Source organism: Sorex fumeus, unplaced genomic scaffold (assembly GCF_029834395.1).
Source record: "Sorex fumeus unplaced genomic scaffold, SorFum_2.1 ptg000070l, whole genome shotgun sequence".
NCBI lineage: Eukaryota > Metazoa > Chordata > Mammalia > Eulipotyphla > Soricidae > Sorex > Sorex fumeus.
This window is the reverse complement of record NW_026606127.1, coordinates 11,039,589-11,056,661: the sequence shown is the minus strand read 5'-3', so window position 1 is coordinate 11,056,661 and position 17,073 is coordinate 11,039,589. Positions and strand designations below refer to the sequence as shown.

Below are 17,073 nucleotides of genomic sequence, written 5' to 3'. Positions count from 1 at the left end.
GTTTCTGACTGACCTGATACTAACCAGTCAAGAGATTTTCCCAGGAAAGGGTAGTTGACTGGCTGGGAACAGAAAAACGTGAAAAGTGTTTTGCTACTTTTAATGTATGGCTAGAGGAAAATGATCCCAGTCAATTCTCAAAACTAACAAGCTTCAACTCCCTTGAAAGAAAGTTATATTAACTGAGGAAAAAATGCTGGGAGAAAAGTCTGAAATGATGGGAAAAGAGACAATAAGTGCAAAAGGAAGGACTTGAAGTTTGGCGAAAACAAAGCTTGAAAAAACAAGATCTGGTGGGAACATGATTTACTGGGAATGGGATCTGAGGAGGAGAAGAGTAATATCAGGGATGTGAACAAGGAAAATCCAAGTTAATGAAGACTTAGCTAGCTGACTACTCAATGGGCAACATGGTTCCAAGAATACCAGAACTTACCAAGGAATTTACTTTAATTTTCTTTCTTTTATATGGTCAATTACAACATGTATTCTTTGCCTTCTTAAAACACAATTTGGAGTGTTCATTTCTTTCTCAATATTCTGTTCATTTGTGTAAGCATCTTACATAACTGCTGGATAACAGAATTATTTTATCAGACTTATTTTTTACTTTAATGTTTAGTTGAGATTACTGAAAACTAGGTCTAAAGTGAAGTTTGTCTTGATTGCTACAAGTAGAGAAGGGAGGACTAGGGATGGAATTAGAGATTATAGGGTACCACATTTAGTTCCTAATAAAACAAGTAAAGCACAGTGTCCCAAATAGACTATTGAAGAAGATATTCATGTCAATTTAACCTGTAAATTCAGCCTTTTCTCTATTTAATTAAAAATGAAAGAATGTTCCTATATTTGGTCTTTTAAAGACATTCCAGGTTGGTTAAGGAAACAAACACTGCCTATGAAATCATAGCAACATAACGATAAAAACCTGATTACTACTTAAATTTACAAGAATGTCAGTGCTAAGAATTATTTCCCTGGATTTCCTTAGTGTACATGATAGTCATATGAATACACCTGTGTGAATATATCGCTGGTATCTAATTTAGAGAATAGATATATAGAGATTAGATCACATAGCTGAGTGTGATCTCAACTTTTCTACACACTCCCATGCCCCACACACCCAAAGACTTGTACTAATCCTTATAGATCCATGACTTTTCCTCCTCCCCTCTCCCAGAGTCTTTTAAAATTTCTTTTCAAGTACTAATGTGATGCGCTTTAGAAAATGTTGAGTTAAACTTAATTGTTGTCATTTAGCTTTTAGATAGAGAACCAAGAAAATCTTATTAAAAGAGTATTTTTGTATTCTTTGAAAATGATAATAAGAGCATTATCCTTGAGTCCCTCAATAGACATTATATAAAGAATTTTGTGAGGAATTCCCTGTACAAATCAATACTCAAAGAAATAAATGACTTCTCTGAATGAGGATGAACTGGGACATTTCAAAGTATCAATCAGTGAATCAAAGCTGAAACATAGCATCCTATAGCTAAAAATGATCTTGATTTAATCTAGTCAACACCATTACATTTTTTTCTTATACCAGCTGATAGCACTTTTAATTTTTTAGTTTTTGTTTATTTACTTTTATTAGTGAAACACCATGAGGTACAGTTGTAGACTTACATACCTTTGTACTTGGGTTTCAGTTTTACAAGAATCAAGTACCCATCTCTCCAACAGTGCCCATTCTCCACCCCAAGGAACCCAGTGACCCTCCCATCTCCCCTACTTTGCCCTAACTCAGGGCATTCACTTTTGCTTTTTCTTTGTTTTAAGGTGTTGTGGTTTGCAATGAAGGTCAATACCATTACATTTTCAAAGAAGAACATAGGCCCCTATATGTTCAAGCACTACTACTGTCCTGCGGTTCTTCCCACCATGTACCCTGCTCCAAGACAGCCCTTTGGAAATATGCTGGGAAGGACAACTGGATGTTCCATTCCTCACACTGACCTGGAAGACTCTTGCTGATTCTCAACCACATCACCTATTCATTTGTTGCCTGATATCACCTCCTGTCCTTTATTTTTTTAAAAAAAAATTTGATTTGTTTCTGGAATATAAAGAAAAAAATTAAATGGACCAATAAACAAAAGCAAAATCAAACCTTTATACTCTGACATCAAAATAGTCCTTAAGGAGGGGAACTAAATGACTGAAATGGGTAGGGGAGTGTTGTTAGTTAGTTGTGGACAGTAGCTGGATATTTGACAGTGCATGGAGTATGAATACACAGTTCCAGAGATCAGGAACTCTGTACTTGAAGCGAATACAGTTTGTAAACTTGTCATCACAATTATATGTCCATATGAAATTTATCTACATATGCTTTGTGCCTTCCTTGCATGTATGTGTTATGCATTCCTTTTTCATGGCCTCAGAAATGCATCTGAGGGGACTCGGAAAATTAGTTGAGCACCAACTATGGGGAGAGAAGTAGTAAAGAATTGGAGGAGGAAGAAATATGATTTGGAGCTTAAGAGCCGTGTAACAGGAATATATACATATGTATGTGTGTGTAAATACACATATATGTGTATAAATATATATATGGGCTGGAGCCATAGCACAGTGGGTAAGACGTTTGCCTTACACGTGGCCAACCTGTGTTCGATTGCTCTCCTCCTCTCAGAGAGCCCAGCAAGCTACTGAGAGTAACCCTCCCTCATGGCAAAGCCTGGCAAGCTACCTGTGAATTATTCGACATGCCAAGAACAGTAACAACAAATCTCACTATAGGGACGTTTCTGGTGCCTGCTCGAGCAAATCAGTGGACAATGGGAGGACAGTGCTACAGTGCTATGGTTAATTCAAACGTTGTTTATGTAAAATATGAAAGAATCAAATAAATATTCTATAAAGCTGATTACACCTATTAAATTAATATAACTTTAAATAGTGTTTAGAAATTAAGTTGGAGAATTTGAAGGCTATAGAAAGATATTGACAATATATCAAGAAACACATGGATTTTTGAGGAACAAGAACACATAGCAGTTGTCCTTTCTTAAGGTTATTATTTTTGGCATTTATAGAATATGCTTTCCCTGAGTTTTTGTTAATAGCTTCCTTTTTTAGAAAGCATCATAATAAATTATATTTTTTAAAAAATTTAAAAAAGTTCTATTAGTGAGTGGATTCTGTATGTTTGGAACGTGGGAAGTATTTTCCTATGTAATTTACATTAAACATGATATTTACAACAGAAATACCATCTGCAGTATCATTCACAATAGCCAGAAGAAACTATGGTATAACTACACAATTGAATACTACGCAGTTGGCAGGAAACTGACATCATGAAATTTGCTTATAAAAGGATGAACAGGGAAGAATATCATGCTCAATGAAATCAGTCAGAATGAAAGGGGTATACTGATTGGACTACACCATTTTTTGGATATAAAAAACCAGAAAATGAGACTAATACCCAAGGATAGCAGAAACACAGGCCAGGAGAATTGGTCAATGGTTGGACGCTTGCCACAAGTGCTGAAGGCGAGAATTTGGAATAAAGACGGGACCGCTCTGACAATGATAGTTGGAAGTGATTACTCTGGGTGAGAACTGAGTCCTGAAAGTAGGTAAAGGAATAAACGTGAGAACCTCTCACTCTCTGTATTACAATCCACAATGCCCAAAGGATGTGTGTGTGTGTGAGAGAGAGAGAGAGAGAGAGAGAGAAAGAGAAAGAGAGAGAGAGAGAGAGAGAGAGAGAGAGAGAGAGAGAGAGAGAGAGAGAGAGAGAGGTGCCTGCCATAGTGTAGAGACAGCAGGCTGCCAGGTGGGGTTTGGGGTTGGGAGAGGGAGTGGTGGGAGAGAAACTGGGGACATTAGCAATGGAACTGTATACTAGTGGAGGTTAGGTGTTAAAATATCCTATGATTGAAACTGAATCATGAAAAGGTTTGTAATATGTGTCTCCTGCAGATTCAATACAAAAACATGATATTTAGATTCTACCACCATGACTAACCTATGAATTTGCTGAAATTTATTTTTATCACCTTGGCTGGGCTCATTGCATGGATGGCTGTGTGGTAAAACTTTTTCATTTTATGGGGACTGAAGAGACAAAAATCATAGGGTTGGGACTTCTGGTGGAAGGAGAGAAGAGCACAAAACACCCTGTTGACCACACCTCAGCAGGGTCACCTAAGTTGCGTGATGACAGACCTCCTTCACTGATTTCTTCTGTTGTAATGTGGAAAACTGAAAAGACTTTGCAGGCTGACAAGAGGTTGTCTCCTCCAGTTCTCACTATCTTCTTTTCGATTAGAATTGTTTAAAGATTATTTGAAAAATTTGGAGCTTAATGATTTGTTCTCATATATTTCCCCTAAATTGTGTCAGTGGGCATTGATCCAGGAAGGCCAGCATGAAAAAGTTGAGGTGTATGTCTTAACCACCAATGCCAACACTACTGTAAGTATGGAATCCAAAGTACAATAGTAAAAATTCAAAATGTGTTTGTCAAGGAAATCGGTGGGAATGCAGGAAGAAATGGGTAATTTGTTGGTGGAGGGATAAAGACACTGGTGGTGTGATTAGAATTGGATATTGTATGACAAATCTCCAATATAAATGACTTTGAAAATCAAAATTGCCTAAATTTAAAAAAAGGAGAAGTCAACTTACGTCTATATTTCAAGAAGGCTTGCCTTGGCAAATTTTGGCAGAGAGACCATAGTTGGTAGAGAGAGGGAGAAAGAAAGGGAGAGTTGACAGTTGGGAAGAGAAGCCTGATCTCAGCTATTCTTGGGTATCATGGAAGAGATGAAAGCTGATCTTAGAAGATTTGGAGCCATCAGAGTTTAGAGAGTTAAATGGTGAGAACATTGCAGTTTAGATACTTAAATAGTGAGATTGGTTTCAGTCATCAGCACTGTATACATAGAAAGACTTCAAAGACCTCACAGATATTCAGGCTATAATAACTATCAAGGGAAGCGTTTTTTTCCTGAAGCAATATGTAAGGATAATATATTGCCAGGAAGAATGATAAGAAGTTGGTTCTCTTTTTTACAGATTAATACATTAGAGATGAAAACTTTTATACAAAGGAATCTATCATCTTGTCCTGTTGCTCTGTTTTCTTGTTATCATTCCATTCTCCCCCATGACCCTACCTAATCAGGGCTCTCGACATTTCTCAGCAGTGTCACCACATAGCCTCAGAGCATGTGTTAACTGCAGGTAGCTCACAGCTCTCATGTTTACCCCCCATCCAAGCCAGAGCCATCCTTCTGAAACCAAGGATATTTGCTGAAGGCCCATTCTTCCTTGAAGTGGCAGTCAGGGTTTACCTCTTCTTAATCATTTTGATTACAAATTTAGATGTATGTCACTATACTAGTGACAGGGATTTTCCAAACTATGGAAAGCATAAACATTTCCATTTCCCCCACGAATTTTGGGCTAGTTATTTTCTATCCACTGCTAATAATTTGTGATAATTAGGAAACAGAACTGAAGTAAAAACAGGGACATTTGTCAATTTGGTGCCATGACTAATCATTCTTAGTATAAGTATATATTTCTAGAAAAAAAAATGCAGAAGAAAATGAGTTGGTTGCTAGCAAAGAATGCCAAACCTCTGCCAAAAATTCTTTGAAAATAAAAATTCTGACTATGGACTGAACATGATTACAATTTAATGCCTCTTTTGCAGACCACAACACCCAAAAGGAGAGAGAGAACAAAAGGGAATGCCCTGCCACAGAGGCAGGGTGGGATGGGGGGGATCTGTGTGGGAGGGATACTGGAATACATGGTGGTGGAAAATGGGCACTGGCGGAAGAATGGGCATGTGATCATTGTATAATCAAAACCCAAGCACAAAAATTTGTAAATGTACAACTGTACATCATGGTGTTTCAGTAATAAAAATTTTAAAAAAATAAAATAAAATAAAAATTGTTTCGTCTGCCAGAGATCAGCAGATGGGAACCTGAATGAAGGCAAAAGATTGAATTGGTTGAGTTTTATTTTTCCTTGAGTATATTAATTTGATTTTGGAGTCAATTTATATGAGAGTTCATCAAGACACAGAAATTTTTAGCACTTCTCTTGTTTAAAAGTATAGTGATACACCATATCTCTATCTAACATTCTTTTTATTTCTGATAGTTTGACACAAAAGATATGTCATAATCATAGATAAATGTAAATTATTTAAATACTTTTTTGATTATTTAAAATTACCTTATAGAATTACATTATAAAATTTCATAAAATTTAAGATTATGCAGAATCAACTAGCATGTATCATATTACACTCACTACTGAAAGGCCTACTCTGTCATTCACCATTGTGCAGTTTTTCCACTTTGATAACACCTTTCCATCTGGTAAGTAAATAGTCTCATAGTTCTAAAGTTTGTTTTTATTGCTTTGAAAAGATCAAAATTATGTAATTTTCAACATTGGATGAAACTAGAGGATATCATGCATGTAAAGTTAGCCTTAGGGAAAGGAGCAGATACAGAGAGATCTTTCTCATATGTGGGATGTAAAGACACACAGCCAGGTAGCAACAAAGGTTCAAGAGCAATGCAAGGGGAGAACTGATCCACACAATTAGGTCAGGGGATTAGGAGGGAGGGATTCTGGGGGATTGGGGGAGAGGGAGGGTTTGTTATTTGAGAGAATGAGGAGTGTCATGTTGGAATTATGTGTATGAGAAACCATTGTTAATTGAATTATAAATCATAGAATATAAATAATGTTTTAGACGTTTGTCTGTCTCATTTTATTCTTTTAATTTGTTTTCTCCATATTCCACATATGCCTGAATTTGTAGGATGCCTATCTTTCTCTGCCTGGTTTTTGTCACTAAACATAATTTCCTCATGTTATACATTTTATATACAAATAATAAGAAGAGTTCACTTCATACAACTGAGTAGTATTCCATTGCTTTTCCACCTTTCATTTTCAAAATTTGTGGTTTAAAAGATACAAACATTGGTTTTAATAATGCTCTGGGGTTTTAAAAGTTTTAGTTTAGTGAAACAAAATATATTTTATTGAAAAGCCCTTAGAAACTTGTGAAACAGTTGTAGGGTGGAATGGAATATATGTTCAAGCGAGAACAGTCATTTAACAAAACAAGCAAAGAGAGACATAGAGAAAGGAAGCACGGTATTTCTTCAAGGGAGAACACAAGCTTGAGGAACAAGCCCACTCTGGTAGTTTAGGAATAAGAACTTGGATTGGTATGAACTTCACTTGTGCACTTTAGGGGAGAACCTGAGTGAAACTATTATAAGTACGTTCAGGATCATGATACACTGGAGTCTGCACTTGGAGTGAGGAGGGTAGAGAGTTCTTTGGGGAGATCCGAACTATAGAGAACAGTAATAGTATAACACGAATGATAGTATCTTACCGTGGGATTCCAAAAAAATCTTTAACAGTGGCGTCAGAAATGATAACATTCTTAGGTATTTGGGTTTCCTGTGGAAACAACGGGAAAGCTGAGTTTATGCTCTGGATGCCTCCGCCTGAAACAAGGTCAACAAGTCATGAATGAAAAATTTCAAGTTAGATGGATCAAGGATACTGATCCCAGGGGAAGGCTAGCTTTTGGGTGGAAAATTTCTACTGCTGGCCTGATGTAGGTTCTGATCCTGGGATACGTAACAGAAAGGAGGTAGTGACAGGTATCCTCAGAAGTGAAGCCTCTGAGACAGAATTCATTCATGCCAACTTATGGGTTATCAATGTTTGCTCATGGCTGCTACCATTATAACATGTCATTCAATGGTTTTGTGGTTTCAATTTACTGTGTCAATGTAAAGATGAAGTTTCCAAATGGAAGGTAAAAATCTGAGGCCCTCAAGATGATGAATTATGGGGAGGGGGGGAGCTTCAGCTATAGTACAGCAGGTAGGGCATTTGCCTTGCACACGGCCTACCCAGGTTAGATTCCCAGCATCCTGTATGGTCCCCCCAAGCACCGTGAGGAGTAATTCCTGAGTGCAGAGCCAGGAGTAACCACGGTGCATCGCCACGTGTGACCCAAAAACGCAAAGAATGATGATCTGGGATTGATCCTTAGCATTGCAAACGGCATTATTTTTTAATTTTTAATTTTTTCTTTCTTTCTTGCTTGCTTGCTTTGTTGTTTTTTGGGTCGCACCTGGCTATGTATAGGGGTTATTTTTTATTTTTTAAAAAACTTATAATTTTTCCTTTTTACATGTGGTTTAAAAGTAAATCTAAAATATTTTAAAGTAAATATATGTGAAGAAGAATAAAATTCACGGGAACTATTTAGTGTTGTTAATGATACAGGAGTCAGAATTTTGAGGTTAATTGTATGGGTATTGCATAAATAATTTTTCCCCATTACGTGGGCTGTCTTTCGATCACGGTCACCATTTTTTCTGAGTTGCAGAAACTTCTTAGTTTAATGTAGTCTCATTTGTTTATCTTCACTTCCTCTTCCTTGGTCAGTTGTGTTTCATTCTAGAAGTTTCCCTTAGCTTTAATGTCATGAAGGGATCTTCCCACATTTTTCTTCATATATCTTAAGAATTCAGGTATGATAGTGAGGTCTTTAATACATTTGATCTGACTTTGCGCCTGGCACTATAAAGAGGTCTAAGTTCATTTTTTTTTGCATATTGCTGTCCAGTTTTCCCAGCACCAGTTGCTGAAAATACTTACTAGCTCAACTTCATACTTCTTGAGCCTTTAAGAAAGATTAGGCAATAATAATCTGAGGGCCAGCATCAGGATATTTGACTATATTCCATTGATCTGAGGCCTGTCTTTATCTGAATATCATGGTATTTTGATTACTAAAACTTTGTAGTAGGGTTTGAAGTTGGGGAAGGTGTTCCCTTCTTCTTTTTACCAAAGATTGCTTTAGCTCTTCATGGGAGTTTATGGTTTTGTATGAGTTTTAAGAGTGTTTAATCTATTTCTTTGAAAAATGTTATGGGTATCCTTATAGAAACTGCATTAAATCTTTATAGAGCTTTGGGGTGTATTGCCATTTTTACAGTGTTAAACCTCTCAATCCATAAGCATGGGATGTGATTCCACTTCCTCATATACTCTCTTATTTCGTGAAGTAGTGATTTGAAGGTTTTTTTTTTCTTTGGTATAGTTCCTTAACCATTTTAGTTGATTCTATTATACTCTATTTTCTGAGGTATTATTTTGAATGGGATTGTTTTTCTCTATCTCTTTTTTCTCTTTCATTATTAATATATGGGAAAGCCATGTAGTACCAGATATTGATTTTGTAATATGATACTTTACTATAAAAATCTATTGTTCCCAGGAGCTTTTTTGTAGATTCTTTGGGATTTTATAAGTATAGTATCATGTCATCTCCAAATAGTAAAAGCTTGTGTTCTTCCTTTTTTATATGGATGCCCTTGATATCTTTTTTTTTTTACCGAAATCTTATGGCAAGTACTTTAAGTACTATGTTGAATAGGAGTGGTGAGAGTGGGTAGCTTGTTTTGTGCCTGATTGTATTCTGGGATTCTAGTTCATTGATTTCTGCTCCAAGACTTTGGTTTTTCCCCCTTGAGAATAATGCTTGCTGTGGGTTTGTGGTAATTTGCTTTGACTAGATTGAGGAAAGTACTTTCAACTCCAATTTTGTTGCGAGTTTTTCATCATGAATGGGTGCTGGATCTTATCAAATGCTTTATCTACATCTATTGATATGATCATATGACTTTTATCTTTATTTTATTGAGATGGTGTATTCTGTTGATTGACTAGAGAATGTTAAGCCATCCTTGCATCCCCAAGCTAAACCTACTTGGTCATAGTGTGTGATCTTTTGTTGAGTTTCTGGATTCTCTTTGCTGGTATTTTCTTGAAAATCTTTGTATCTGTATTCATCAAGGAAATAGGTCTGTAATTTTCTGTTTTTGTGGTGTCTCTATCGATTTGAGTATTAGGGTGATCTTTGCCTCATAGAAGCTATTTGGGAGTATTTCTGTTTCTTCAATTTCCTGGAAAATCTTAAAAATGTTGGAAGCAGTTCCATTTTAAAGGTTTGAAACAGTTCACTATTGAATCCATCTGGGCCATGGATTCTGTTTGCAGGGATACTTTTGACCATCATTTCAATTTCCTTGGTAGTGATAGGTTAAAGTATTCCAAATCATCTTGGTTCAGCCTTGGGAGGTAATTGGAATCCAATAATTTATCAATTTTTTCAAGATTCTCTCATTTCCTGCTGCAAAGATTCTCAAAATAATCTCTGATGATCCTATGGATTTCTGTACTTTCTATTAGGACACCCCACTTTGCATTTCTGATTCGATTTATTAAAATTCTTTCTCTTTGTTTCTTTGAGAGGCTTCTCATGGTTTATTGATCTTATTTATTTTCTCAAAGAATCAGCTTTTTCTTTTATTGGTCTTTTGGATTCTATTTTGGGATTCTAGCTCATTGATGTCTGGTACAAGTTTTATTATTTCCTCCCTCCAGCCTAGTTTGGACTACTTTTGTTGGTCATTTTCCAAAATCTTGAGCTCTAATTTATTCATGTAGGCCCTTTCTTTCTTCCTGATGAATTCTGGCAGAGGTATAATCTTTCCTCTTAACACTGCTTTTGCTGTGTCCCACAAGTTATGGTAGCTTGTGTCCTCATTCTCATTTGTTTCTGGAAACTTTTTATTTCCTCTTTGATATCTTCTCTAAGCCAATGGTTGTTCATTACTTCCATTAAAGAAAATATTTCCTTGCTGAGCTTCAGTCTGTTTGATCTATGGAGACGTGACAAAGAAGTGTTGAAATCTCCTTCTAGTATTGTGTTGCTATCAATGTTTTTCTATAAGTCAATTAGAAGTTGTTTTTAAGTATTTTGCTGGTCTGTCATTAGGATCATATACATTGAGGAGGGTGAGTTCTTTCTGATGTACATATCCCATGACCACTAAGAAATGACTTTCACTGTCTCTGATAACCTTTAGCCTGAAGTCCATGTGGTCTGATACTAGTATGGCCACTCCAGCTTTGTGGAGGTGATATTTTCTTGAAATCTTGTTTCCCAGACTTTTACCTTTAGCCCATGGGTGCTTTGATTGTTCAGATGTGTTTCCTGAAGGCAGCAGAATGAATGTTGGTTTCAGTTTTCTAATTCATCTTCCCATTCTGTGCCTCTGAATTGGCACATTTAGTCCATTGACATTGAGAGAGATTTTTGTGATTGGGATTTGTGCTCTCTTTATGTAGAATTTTTGTACTTGTGGGGATTGTCTTAGCTTAAAGTAGACCTGTTCATTCTTCTTGCAACAAAAATATGGAATGCTTTACAAGTTTGCATATCATCTCTGTGCAAGGACCATGCTCATCATTTTATCATTTCAATTTTAGTATATGTGTTAAACTTAGTAGGAGTTAATTTTTCCATATTTTTCTCTTCTTATTACTTTGAGTGTTGTCCTTCCTCACTCCTATGGCAGACAATGATTCCTAATCAAGGAATGTATTTCAAACAGCATGAATAAATAGATTTAGAAATTTAATGTCCCAGAAAGAAAAATATGGTTTTTACCATATTATCTTTTACCATACCCTAGGCATCAGTTTTACAAAATAATTCTTTTGGAAGATGGGATATGAGTTTGTTTAATGTCGTTCCCTGAAACCTTAATTAAGACCATTAAACTAGAGCCTTTTGCTTTTCTCGCCTCAGTCTCGTGTACATCTCCAGGAAAAGGTGGATGGTGTTGTCTGCACTTTGACCACCTTGAATGTATGTAGGATTTTTCTCCTGAAGGATGAGGTGAGAAGCATATTGATGATTTCATTCCACCTTATTACAAGTTCAACTTGAACGGAAGGTGAGACTCATGTGGCTCCTATAAAGGACAGAACAAAGGGTCTCAGTGAAGTTTAATGGCCAACTCACATTAACAACATAGATGACTCATAGTAACCTGTGTGCATCTTTGTGTATAGTGAGTTTCATATCTACTGATAGTGATTCTCAGTCATGACACATGGGCAAAACAGACCTGTAATTAAAAATCTAGTTCTCTTAGCAGAGTGGGCTCTCTGACGTGATTGAACAAGTTTGTAGTAATTTATTACTAAGCACATAAGTATTTTCAATGATGCGTACTTTTCGATCTAAAATTAATTCCAAATATGTCTAAAACAACAGTCTCCTGACCTCGCACCTGGCTTTCCTCACTGGGGCCCCTTTTAGATGGCGGGGTGAGATTCCCTCACCGCCCTGAGCATAGCCCCGGCAGCTGAAGACCTCTGCAACCAGCCATAGGTACGCTTAGAGACCACTCTTCCCAAGCTTGAAGGAGCCTCATGCATGAAGGAACTGGAAGAGGAACCCAAATGTGCGGGACCAGGGCATGAGATCTCCATGGCTGCTCAGATCAAGAATGTGCCCGCTCCTTCCAGATCCCCCATCTTCTAGTAATTAAGTGTTACAACCACGAACTACCCCTGGATCCATGTAATTCCCTCAATAGCCAACATCCAGAGACTGGATCTTATTTAGAAGACAGCAACTCTGATTGTCCAGTTCTCACTCTCAGAGAACCTGGTAGGCTTCTGCGAGTATCTTGCCCGCATGGTGGAGTCTTTGTTTCTGGTCAGTTTCTTTTGAGGTACAGAAGCTGCTTAATTTAAGATAGTTCCCTTTGTTTATCTCTGCTTCCTGTTGCTTGCCAAGTGGCGTGTTATATTTGAAGATACCTTTAGCTTCAATATCCTGGAGGGATTTGCCAACCTTGTCATCACTGTACCTGAGGGATTCTGGTGTGATGTTGAGGACTTTGACCTATTTTTATCTGACTTTTGTGCATGGTGTTAGGTAGAGGTCTGAGCTATTTTTTTTTTGCATGCAGCTGTACAGTTTTTTCTGCACCGTTTGTTTAGAAGGACTCTCTTAAACCACTTCACGTTTCTTGCTCCCTTATCAAAGATTAGATGATTATATATTTGAGGGTGTGTGTCAGTATATTCAATCCTTTTCCATTGGTCTGCAGCTGAGCCTTTGTTTCAGTCCCATGCTGTTCTCATTATTATCGTTTGCAGTAGAGTTTGAGGTTGGGGAAGGTGATGCCTCCATCGTCTTTCCCCCAAGAATTGCTTTAGCTATTCGTGTGCGTTTATTGTTCCATGTGAATTTCAGGAATGCTTGATCAATTTCTTTGAAGAATGTCATTCTTTGAAGAATACCCATGACATTCAATGGGATCAAGTTGAATTTTTACAATGCTTCTTGGAGAATGTCATTCTTTGAAGAATACCCATGACATTCAATGGGATCAAGTTGAATTTTTACAATGCTTCTTGGAGAATTGCCATTTTGACAATGTTAATTCTCCCATTCCATAAGTAGTATATATGTTTCCATTTCCTCGTGTCGTTTTTAATTTCCTATTGTATAGGTCCTTTACCTCCTTAGTTAAGCTGATTCCAAGGTTCTTGATTTTCTGAGGCACGATTATGAATAGGATTGCTTTTTCATGTCACTTTCTTCTCTCTCATTATTTTCATATAAAAAATCCATAGACTTTTCGGTATTGAGTTTATAGCCTGCAATTTTACTATAAAAGTCTATTGCCTCTAGGAGTTTTTTCGCAGAGATTTTAGTATTCTCTAAATATTGTATGATATCTTCTGTGAATAGTGAGAGATTATTTCTACCTTTCATACATGAAAAACCCTTAATATCTTTTTCTTATCTATTTTCTCTTCCAAGTACTTCCAGTACTACATTGAACAGAAGAGCCAAAATGAATTTTTACTTAGCTCATTCTGTCTGTAAATTTCTATGCTAAGAACGGTGGAAGAAACAGTGATATCTTAGTAATTTACAAGTAAATTATGAAGACAGATAATTTAAAAGAATTTCTTTGTATAAATTTCCAAAATGTGTAGCTTTTATTAAATATATTAAAAATAAATCGTAGGTCTTGATTATACCATGAAGATTGTTTTCCTGTTAGAAGTTACCCTTCTAAAATGCAATAAAGAGACACATTTTGAAAATGTTGATTATTCGTTCATTCATTCAATGAATATTTGTTAGTCTGGTTGTGCAGTGCCTGCAGGAAGTCAACCTGTACCCTCAGGTGAGTGCATCAATAGTCTGATGGTGTCTTCATGCTTCCTGATAACCTCAAATCGCCACTGTGCCTCTGGCTGGCTCCCAACAACTCAGGACTACGTTTCCCGAGAAATTAAACTCCCGAAAGATATGTGGGGGCCATGTTCACAAACCTACCCCTGGCTCAGCTATACAAGCTAATGGATTGGTCTTGTTTCAGAGACCCATAGACAAATCTCGAAGATATCAACAGCCACAGTTAACCTTGGAACTGCAAAAGGCTGAAGACACTAGGGTAAATCGGAGGGAAGCAGTTTAGTTTGGTGCCCACCCAACCAGAACCCAGTGCAGCCACTTTCTCCCACAATACAAAATCGCCACCATGCCCTCCTCTGGTTTCCACCGTCTCAGGATGGCTCTCCCTGAAACATAACAGCTGAAAATTCGGATATGTGTGTTTTGTGACTGAAATCTCCAGGCTTTCTCTGGGCAGGATGGGCATCCCACACCCACTTCCCTGTACTTATGGAAGCCTCAGCAGTCATTTCCATACCTCAAAGCTACTCCAGGCTTACCTTCCTGATAAAAATGCTAAATTCCTTGAACAAACATGATGACCTCTTAGTACCTTTATGAGACCCTTAATGCACAAAATAAAAAGGAGACAAAGAGAAAGAATTAAAGATCCTGCCATAGAGACAGGCTGGGGGTGGGGGTAGTTTGTTGGGGGATGGTTTTAGGGAACCAGGAATATTGGTTTTGGGAAATGTACACTAGAGGAAGGATGGAAGTTGGATCGTTGTATGACTGGAAGCAAATTATGAATAGATTTGTAATGGTCTATATCACAGATATTCAATAAATCATTAAAAATACTGATGTAACTTTAAAACCCAGCATAACTATTTTTGTGTTCTCTGTAGGAAAAAAATGTTACTCACCTGTGTGCCAATAGCTTATAGAAAGCTAAACCCAAAGATATATCAATGACTGTCTTTGGCATGAATACTGTAATTGCAGCTATGTTATGTTTTAGAATCAGTTCGTGGACAAGACGCCAAGAGGAGCAGTGGCAAAGTGCATCAATGTTGAATGGATAATGTTTCAGGAGCTTGCAAGGGAGATGGGAAGATTTGGCATGAGAAAATGGAAGAAACAGAAGAGTGAAGTACTAAAAGTATCATGAGAAAAATGCAAGGGAGGACATTTCCTGGCAAGTGTCACACTCTGTTGAGCTTTTGGTGAGGATAAGTATTAGAAAGTATCTTTCCCATTTAGTGGTAAAAAGGTTACTTTGATGGGTATATTTAAAATTTACTTTAACGATTAGAATCACTAAGAGATACACAGTTACAAAGTTGCTCATAATTGAGTTTCAGTCATCTAATGTTCTAGAACCTTTCCAGTATATTGGGGCATTTTTGAAGGAATATCCCTGGTGCGAAGACTAGGGCATCTGAATCTTAACACATTTCACCAAATATATGATCTGTACTCACATGATTTACACTGTCTCCCCTGCTCTTTGATTTATGTTTTCATGCAATATTTCCTTGTGAACCTCACCTCAACTGAGGCTCCCTTTTTAAGACAAGTACATGTTTCTGGAGCATTACATATTTTTTGGTTTCTGGGAGAGTCTGTAAAGCAATGCTCAGGAGGTGTGGGGGCACTACAGACAATTTTCAGAAAACGTGGCCATGGTGCTTGGGGTCCTCTGAGTCTATGCAGCCATGGAGACTCTGGCAATCATGTGGCGCTGGGAGTCAAATTGAGTGCATGTGAGACAAGTTTCATAAGCACTACACTATCTCTTGCGGCCCTGGGTATTAGATTTATGTCAGCATTCTGAGGTCCTCCCTTTTGTCAGAAAGCAGAGACTCGTGCAGGAGAAAGTGATAGAGACTTTAGGGTTTAGCTAGGTTGACTGAGTGGCTGGTGATACCATTAAGATTGGAACATAAAGTATAAATAAAACAAGAGCCCCGTGCTTTTTCCCGCTGAACTCGACACCCTCCACAGGGGGACAACTGCGGGGAACACCTGCAGCAGCTCCTTGGGACTGTCCATCACCTAATCAGCGCCTCCCCTCCAGCTGGGTAGGGGGAGCACAAGCCAGGTTCACCACTCCTCACCCGCAGCTCCCCGGGTTTTCCTGCAGAACTGGACACCCTCCAGAAGGGGACACCTGAGGCAGCTCAGGGGAAGTTATAGAGTTATGGAGAGGACAAAGGGGGAATACACAAGACTCTGAGAAAGATAAACTTGGTACAGGGTTATAAACCCATAAGAGGAGAAATTGCATGGGCCTGATGAATAGTGGGGTAGAGTCAGAGGAACAGTATTGCTGACAGGGCATTTTCTCTGCACGCAAGAAGGACCCAGTTCAATTCTTGCAATCCTTTATGGTCCTCAGAGAACCACCAGATGTGAAACTTGAGCGCAGAGCCAGGAGTAAGACCAGAGCACAGTCAAGTATGTCCCATCCCTGGTGTCCTCCAAAAAAAAAATGGGAGAAATGGGAGAGTCTGGGGATTAGGATTAAAAGAAAAAATTCGGAATAGGCTAAAGAAGAAAGATGAGTCAAAGGTGACCGGAAATAAAGTTAAAATTCTTTCATGGAGTCTGTGTTTATGCCTCATGGCCACTTTTGGAAAATAACGAAATTTGAGACACATCTCTAAAAGTTTCGGGTGGTCTAATCATAAATGATGGCTGGGGGTTGTGAACACATAGACTGGGGAATGAACCTTCCAGATGAGTGGTCAATGGCCTCAGAGTCATTCAAGGATGACTCTTAACAGGGACCAAGCCAAGAGAACTGTTGCAGCATGAAGCCTGAAGATGAGCTCCTGGGAGATGCAAAGATAAGTCACCATGTCCTCTGGCCCTCTGTTCAGCACCCCTAGCTGCACCATTTCCCTTATTCCTAACAATATTCAGAGTCGCTATCACGGTGACACTTTGCTAGCTAGTATCAACAATGAGGTCCATTGCCTCTG

At 37.9% G+C, this 17,073-nt stretch overlaps 1 pseudogene; it reads right to left on the bottom strand.

Moving 5' to 3' along the window:
• Positions 1-11,287: 11,287 nt before the first annotated feature.
• LOC130037111 (uncharacterized) lies at positions 11,288-11,381 on the bottom strand (annotated as a pseudogene).
• Positions 11,382-17,073: the final 5,692 nt, after the last annotated feature.